A 9,359-nucleotide genomic window follows, 5' to 3' on the forward strand; every position below is an offset into this window, starting at 1 on the left:
GTTCATTCCGCTGTGGCGACCCCTGAAATAGAGACTAAGCCGAAGGAAAATGAATGAATAAAATAAAATTTAAAAAATCATAATAAAAACTAAACAAAAAGAGTAATTGAAGTGGAATAAAATAATAATTAGCAAAAATAAATAACAGTTTATTTTAAATTATTAATCAATGACTATCATACAATTAACAAATAATTAAATGTCCTGTGAAGTGCTTTGAAATGTGCATTTTTATTTTCATGTTCACGTAAAATATTCAAGTAAAGCATTTAACGTAATCTCAACAAAAACATGAAGAGGGGTTGGACAGAGAGTAGCTCCTCCCCTTTAAAAAAACGGCCAATAGAGTTTTGTTTTATCACAACTTTGCTCTGGTCGACGCTGGATGTCTTCCGCTAACTCTTATTCCAATATAGTATTTAGTGTATCCCAAACAGCAGTGTGTTAGAGCCAAAGGCTTCCGGATGCTGTACTATTTCGGGTAGAAAATCAAAGTCTATTATATATTGCCTACAACAGATGTGCATTGGGTGTTTCTGTGTGGAGTTTGCATGTTCTCCCCGTGTTGGCGTGGGTTTCCTCTGGGTGCTCCGGTTTCCCCCACAGTCCAAACACATGCGCTATAGGAGAATTGATGAACTAAATTGGCCGTAATGTATGTGTGTGAATGAGCTTGCATGGGTGTTTCCCAGTGATGGGTTGCAGCTGGAAGGGCTTACATATGCTATATAAGTTGGCGGTTCATTCCGCTGTGGTGACCCCGGATTAATAAAGTGATGAAGCCGAAAGAAAAATGAATGAATAGATGGATATTGGATTAGGACTACAAGCTCGGGCAAAAAGTGTATACAAACTACAAACATGGTGGACACACAAGACCATCAAGTAGAAAGGTTTCAGTAAAGTTGTTTGATTGAATCCTAATTAATATCGAAGCTACTGGAAAATATTTACGCCATGTTTTCTGTGTTATAGTTCATCTGCAACAACAATGTACACTTCTATAAAGACGTGTTTGGTAATTCACTTTTTAACAGAGGAGATTTCTCTGCACTTGTGAATGACAGATTAACCTGTTGCTGCATCTAAAATAATGCTGATAAATAAATAAGACCAAAATGTCGATGTTGTGTCGAGATGATTGACAGGGGACGTAACCAAGCAACAGTCTGGTAATGAGGAAGTAGTTTGCTCCAAAGGGTAAAGTCAAGATAGGATACAGCTGCCGATACGCACATCAACATTGCATCATTTTTGTGACGCTGTATAACAATAATTCATATTTTTACAGTATTCTGATGGTTGGGTTTAGAGTTGGGGTAGGGGTAGATGTTAATACAATACAATTAATAGGAAATTTAATAAATAGCATAAATAATACTCTGTACAACTACTGTTTTACATTACTGGGATTGTTGGGTTTAGGGTTGGGGTAGGGGTAGACGTTAATACAATACAATTAATAGGAAATTAATTAAAGGCATAAATAATACTCTGTACTACTACTGTTTTACATTACTGTGATGGTTGGGTTTAGGGTTGGGCTATGGGGTAGACGTTAATACAATACAATTAATGGAAAATTTTATAAATAATACTTAAGATTTTCGTTAACCGTTTTCGCAACCGTATCTGATTTAGCAACAATCATCCCAAAGCTTGCACACTCTTCTGTGGCATACTCAAAAGTAGGGCTGGGCAATAATTCGATATCGATAAATATTGCGATATAAAATTTTTCGATAAAAGGATAATGACAGTTTGATAAGTGTTCGATAATGTTTCTGAATGCATAATGCTGCGCAGGCATTTTGCAGCCTGCACTTCCAGATGCCGCAGGTAGTGCAAGCTTACAGCCATACGGTGTTAGCTGCACTTGGATGAGTAAGAAATAAAATAATAATAAAATAAATATTAAAAAAAAAAAAAAAGGTCACCATCATTGTTGACAAGAAACATCCCTAAACTTCACCACTATAAGTCTGGAGCTACTTAGTTTTTTGCAATCTGTGAAGACGACTCGTGCCATCAAAAACAGGCAACAACACAAACCTGTTTCATCATTTAAAACAATGCCATCCTTATGAAGATGCTAGTGTTGGTAGAAACTATGCTAGAAGATGCCAGAAACAAGTGTTGGTAAATGTGGACCATCTACAAGCATCAGCGCAATGACCCAGCAGTCTCATGTCTTCATTTTCGAAAGTCGTGCCTTACGAGAAAAAAAAAAATAAAAGACACTTTAACAGACCACACAATCTCAATAAACACTTGATGAGACTGTTAAGACACTTATTTTATGTTGGTCAGTCATCTACAACATAAAGAACGAATAACATCAGAGGTGAAGAGCTTCAAAACAAGTCCGCTATATATGCTTTAGCACCAAAACAATCCATTAAACTGTTTTCATGGTTTCAGTTCATTTAGTCTAGCGACTCAGATGAGCCAGGACAGTCTTTACAAATTATTCGCAGCACTGATAGTATTCTTAGATTACCTCGAAAGAATCAACTCAGTCAGAAGGATGAGAGAACTCAGAAACTCGTTGTGTGAATGGAGAAGCTCCCCGCATGTCCCGCTATGATGCACGATTTTTAAAATGAGTCTGCATAGGCCTATTCGTGCCAGTCTGACAGATAAAGCTGATTAAAACCTCCGCGGATATAACTGAGATCTGTTCATAACAGGGTGTTATGCATTCCGCAGTATGTCAAGAGGGTGACTCCTAAGGTAAGGTAAACTGCACACACTTGATTAACCTTTAAATGTCCATGCTTAATCAGTCATCGATAAAGTCTATCGATTAAAGGGTTATTGACAATCAATAGATCATCAAGTAATCGTTAGCATCCCTAAATAAAATGTATTAAAGGATATTTTATCCTAAATTCACTATACTCAAAAATTTTTTTAATTATTATTTTTCAGGGGTTTTTCACCTTTTATTTGGATAGGATAGTGGAGGTTACAGAGTGGAAAGTATTAGGAGCAGAGAGAGGGGAAAGATTGGCAAAGGACCTCAAGCCGGGAATCAAACTCGGGTCACCGCGAGCAACATGGTGCTATATGTCAGCGCACTTAACCACTAGGCTATTGGCAGCAACATACCATTAAAAGGACAATTCATCCAAAACTGAACATTCTGTCACCATTAACTCACCTTTTACTTGTTCCAAACTGTTTATTATATTTTCTGATGTTGAACAATAATATACAATAACTTGTAGGATAATGTCTTTGATAAAACTTGAACAGTAAATGCTGAAAAATGATTAAGATTGTTCTTTTGTCTATTATTTTTTTATTTATATTGTCAGACAGCTAAAACATTTCACAAAATGTGTTAAACCAGCTGCACAAAGGGACTGGCATGCTGAAAATCCTTAAAAAATTGATGGATAGATATAAAGATTGGACAATTATCGTGATAATTATGGATATCGACTGATTACATTATTGATTATTAATTTCATTATTGATATTGAATGAAAAATTATCAGGATTTTTTTTTGCCATATCCCCAGCCCTACTCAAAAAAAATTACATATTTTCAGGATGTAGTATAAATATGCGAACTGGAACGCACTATAAATATATAAAAACTAGACAGAAATGTGTTCACAAAATTAAAAACAGACTGAAATGTACAGCAAATTTAAAAGCAGTATTGAAATAGAAACTGCAAAACTATAATAACCTTCACTTAAAAAACTAAAATTATTAAGTGCATTTACTTAATTTTTTAAGGTAAGCGGTTGCAAACAGTTTACATGGGCTGAATTTAAATAAAAATTTAAGAGATGTAGTAACGTTCAACTTCATTTGCTTGTTTAAATTCAGCCCATAGAAATTGCTTGCAACCACTTTCCCTAAAACTATTTCAGCTGCGTCCCAAATCGCATACTTATGCACTATTCTACGCCATTTTGTAGTATAAATAGTACGAGAAGTGTGTTTAAACTGAAAAATAATAAGAGCACTTTAATTACCCGGATGATGCACTCATTCAGCCGGTAAAATGAAGTGTGTAATGATGGACACGTAGCAGAAGGAGTGGAGCTATCGGGCGCACATGTTGGATAACTTTATTTATTTTGGATTGTGAAAGCAAAATTATTCTCCTAAGACAGTGGTTATAGCACCTCCCGATGGTGAACACGGTTATACTCATGGCAAGTATTATTTGATAGTTTGGTGACTTATTTCACTGATTTGGCAACCGATAAACATCATCAGGGAAACGGTTCGAGTTTCCGCTTAGTAAAAAAAGATTAGTGTGCCATTTGGGACGACACTACATACATATACTATACTGTTGAGTGTGTAAGTGCATAAGTACATAGTGCATGAGTGCATAGTGTATAATGTGCCATTTGAGACGCAGCTTTTGTAAATCAAGTGAACCATTTTTTGTCCTGTTTACACTGATCCTGGACCAGTTTCCTGACCCAGAATCCAACTAACAATTGTAAGATCAAAACAAAGAGCCCGTCTCAAACCCTGCGCTGGCGGGAAACTGTGCTTGGAGACGAAGGGTCAAAGGTCAAGTTCCAATTAAAGCCCTGAGTGTTTTTCTCACCCCCTACTATGGCAACCTCGCTGGCAGATAAAGAGTGAACACTTCTTAGTGCGCTGACTATGAGACAATGACTCAGATCATTGGAGCCCCAAGATAAGGAGCCCAGAATAACTGAGCCGTCTTAACTTTAAAGCATGAGTAAACATTTCTGTGAAATCTGAAGCCACGCGCCGCTATCTGCGCTATACATGGCTGTCGCAGCACCATATATGCAGGCAAATATATGGCTCTCTGGATTAGAGACATGACTTGGAAAATGAGCAAATCTAGTCATTTTTGGAAAATTAATATGGAAAAACAAAGTGATTATAAATAATAAGTGAAATATATGAGATTAAATAACATGATTAATTGATAAGTAGATAAATAAATAAATGGAGATAAATAAATGGATAAATAAAGGGATAAATGACTAAACAAACAAAACAAACAAATAAACAAATATATATAAATAAATAGAAAAAAGAATAAATAAATAAATAAATAAATGGATAAATCAATATATAAATAAATGCATGAATAGATAAATAGAAAAATGATAAATAAATAAATAAAAAAACAGAAAAAATGATAAATAAATAAATAAATAAAAATAAATAAATAAATAAATAAATAAATAAATAAATAAATAAATAAATAAATAAATAAATAAATAAATAAATAAAAATAAATAAATAAATAAATAAATAGAAAAAAGTTAAATAAATAAATGGATAAATCAATATATAAATGAATAAATACATGAACAAATAGAAAAAAATTCTAAATAATAAATAAATTAATTAATTGATAGATAGATAAACAAATAAATAAATAAATAAATAAATAAATAAATACATTAAAAAAGGAAAAAATATAGTTAAATAAATAAATGGATGAATGGGACATATATTATAATCATATAAAAATATTAAAATATAAAAAAATAATATAATATAATATGGATTTGCATTAAAATATGTCCAGTTTATAATTATTTTTATTTTGACCGTCATGCATTAAGCATGATTTAGAGAAGGACACTGACTATAATAGTATTAAATAGAACAATACCTTATGCCGAAAAAAACATTCATACTATCATTTATCTTTATACTTTCCTTCAAACATCTCGGCTTTACAGCAATCATCTTTCATAATTTCATTACTCACTATTTATTATTCACAATTACACTATCACTGTAATAAACAACAACATTTTTTTTTGGTGACTAACTCATTTTAATCAGTTAATAAAGTTTTAACAATATTTTTAGCTATACAATATGTAACTTAATATTTCAAGTCAATTTTACTAATGCAAGTTCATTTACAGTCAGTGACAGTTGAAAATGACCACTACTGCTATGTGTGACGCCGCCACAGACTATGGGATTAGTTAAATGTTTTTAGGTGTGTCAGTCGTTTGCAACAATGTCACCAGGGGGCACAAAGGCATGGGATGCGAGCAGCTGTAAATACCCTGCTTCTTGTAAATGAAGATGAATTAATAAAACAAGGCAATATAATTCCTTGATAAATCATTAAACTTGTTAGCAAGCTTTATTATTATAGTAAACTTGTAAAGTGCAATGGGAATTCATTTTGTAAATTAAAACTAAAGAAAATAAAAGACAACTAAAATAAAAGCACAAACAAAGCTGTTTTAGCCTAAATATGTACAGTGTTTGTAATTTTAAAGTGATAGGACTAAGACAAGCTTTATTTATGTTTTCATTTACATTTTCTTTGTTGATTATATCTTACTTTCATTTTATGTATTGATTATTGTACATAAATAATAAATTAATAATTAATTAGACCTAAATATGTTGGCTTCCACACAATATCTTTATGCTGTCTCAGCACAAATTGATTAAGTTAACTTACAATTTGGTGTGGATTGAACATAAAAAATTGTCCCAAAAAATACTCAAGAATTGTATTAATTTAGGTTATAATAAATAGTTTGAATAAGCAAATAATAATAATACTAAATTGGAGTGTCGAAAAGTTCATTTAATTCAACTTTTACAATTTAGACAGTAATATTGTATCCCATGCAGCACTTATTGTCGTGTCTATGGTTTCATTGTTCGACTAGAAGGATCATTTTTGATCAGCTCTTGATGTCTGAAGTATAAAATCCTTGTTTTTTTAGAAGAAAAGCGTCTCCAGCTTTACTTTCCCACTGAACGGGAGTCTCTCCATCATGTTTACAGTGCTGTGGGTCAGAACTTCAAACACCAGCATCATGAACACGATGTGATTTGGCATTCGCTCAAGTTTTCGGGAAAATGCACAAACCGTGGAGATTTACACCCATCATAATTGATTTGTGTAATCTACACAACAAAGTCTTGCTGGAATGTAAACACAAGAGCATGCTGTGAGAAAACAAACATCTTATTCATGAAGCCACAAGGAGCTGCTTACATTCACGTTTTCATCCCAAACTACAGTCATTGGTTAAAGATGAAGTGCATGCCTCAAATTACATTGCCAAAAGTGAATTTATATGCATGGAAATCACGTTAACCATGCAAATAACTTAAAAAAAATATGAATAAAGAAATAAATTCAACCTAATGGATATTATGGTAGCACTTTACATTAATGGTCCATTAGTTAATGCTTATTATACAACATTTATTAATCATAGTTCAGCATCTTCTAATGCATTTTTAAAATACAAACTTGTGCTTGTTAACATTAGACAATATACTGCGAGTAAACAAGAACTAACAATAAAACACTTTATTTCTGATGAATAAACTCTTCATGTTAGTAAATATGGAACTTTATTTTAAAGTGTTACCGATATCATGTAAAAATGAAACACCATATTTATTTATATTACATGGAATTACTCTTTTATTGAAAGTCTTTTTGACCCACAAAGCATATGAATGACAAAAATATTAGATTTTTATTTATTTATTTTTTTTGTACACTGAAGCTCATCTACGAAAGCAAGAGCCTACTGTACACATCTCAAAATAACTCTTGTGAAAATAAAATGTCAAAATATAAGTTAAATAAATTGGAAATATTAAATATTATGTACACTACCAGACAAAAGTCTTGTTGCATATCCACGTTTCAGGAACAACAAATAATAACTTGACCTCTAGTTGGTCATTTGGTATCAGAAGTGGCTTATATGAAAGGTAAAGGCCTCTAGATTATGCTTATTTGAGCACAATAAAATCTGATCATGTCTTGATGTTGACTGATTTCATTAGGACAGTAAGGTCTGACTCTGCTTAGACTAAAGTCTGCTCACTGAACCTTCAGTAATGTCCAGTATAGAATATGTGCTCATGCTGCAGTGGAAACAGAATGAACATTGTGTCTGACTCCATCATGAGTTTGGAGGACTGCATCCATACATCTCTGACATGACTCAAATCACTGATTAATAAAGTCATCTGGAATGGCAAAGAAAGCCTTCTTGCAGGACTCCCAGAGTTCATCAAGAGTCTTTGTGTTCATCTTCAACGCCTCCTCCATGTTACCCCAGGTATGCTCAATAATGTTCATGTCTGGTGACTGGGCTGGCCAATCCTGGAACTTTGATGTGGAGGCTGAAGTATGAGAAGGAGCGCTATCCTGCTGGAGAATTTGCCCTCTCCTGTGGTTTGCAATGTAATGGGCAGCACAAATATCTTGATACCTCAGACTGTTGATGTTGATCATCCACTCTGCAGATCTCTCACATGCCCACATACTCAATGTAACCCCAAACCATGATTTGCCCTTCATCAAAATTGACTGATTTCTATGAAAATCCTGGGTCCATGCTGGTTCCAGAAGGTCTTCTGCAGTATTTGTGATGATTGGGATGCAGTTCAACAGATGATCCTTCTGAAAAATGGACCTTCTGCCATGTTTCCAGATGATCAACTAGAAGTTGTTATTTGTTGCTCTTACAACTGAGATCGATGACAAGACTTTTGTCAGGTAGTGTATAAGAAAGAATGAAAAACTGAAGTGACCGTAAAGGGATTTTATATCAACTAAAAAATGAATACAAATTGACATATATGGATTAAACAAAGCCTTAATTATTTACTAAAGTGACGGAATGACTCGACAACAACAACAAATAAATTAATAAAACTTCACAGACGTCTCCAGCACAACAGTACAAAGAAGCCTGCATAAAAATGTCAGCAATAACAATGACAATGTGGACGTGATGAACTCTTCATTGTCTCAATTATTCTCCTCTGGCAAAACATTTACTCACAGGAGGCTTTTCTGCCGATGACGGAGCCCAGTCTAGATTTATTCATGCATCTCAATGGATAATTACCAAGCACTAATATATGTCACACAGCCGCATTCTTCCTTCTTCAATGGAGCAGTTCATCCCACCCATAACCCCAGGCCTCTCAGTTCAGGGCTTCCCCAGGGAGAAAAACACACTCATTCACATTTCTCACACTGAAGCCTCTCCACATCTCATCTGATAGCACATCAAGCCCACATACTATTGAAAATGGCATTTCAAAGCCTGCTGCAGATTTCAAGTGTTTTGTGCATGGAGTCTGTGCAAGCATCTACTGCAGAAATACGATCAAGTTCAAAAACGCACAAGTGGATTTAAAGTGCATGCAGAGGGAAACTAATTGGATTGCAAATAAAAGAAGTGGAAAGCATTGAGTTCTTCTATCCTTCATGTACACTGAAAAAAAAACAATGTTTGGATTTGTATGTCTTGTTTCTAGTCCAAATATGTAAAAACTCTTAAATTAAGAAGCATTTTCTAGACAAGTAAAACATGTTGTCTTCT

This window comes from Danio aesculapii, chromosome 19 (genome assembly GCF_903798145.1).
Source record: "Danio aesculapii chromosome 19, fDanAes4.1, whole genome shotgun sequence".
In the NCBI taxonomy this organism is placed as follows: domain Eukaryota; kingdom Metazoa; phylum Chordata; class Actinopteri; order Cypriniformes; family Danionidae; genus Danio; species Danio aesculapii.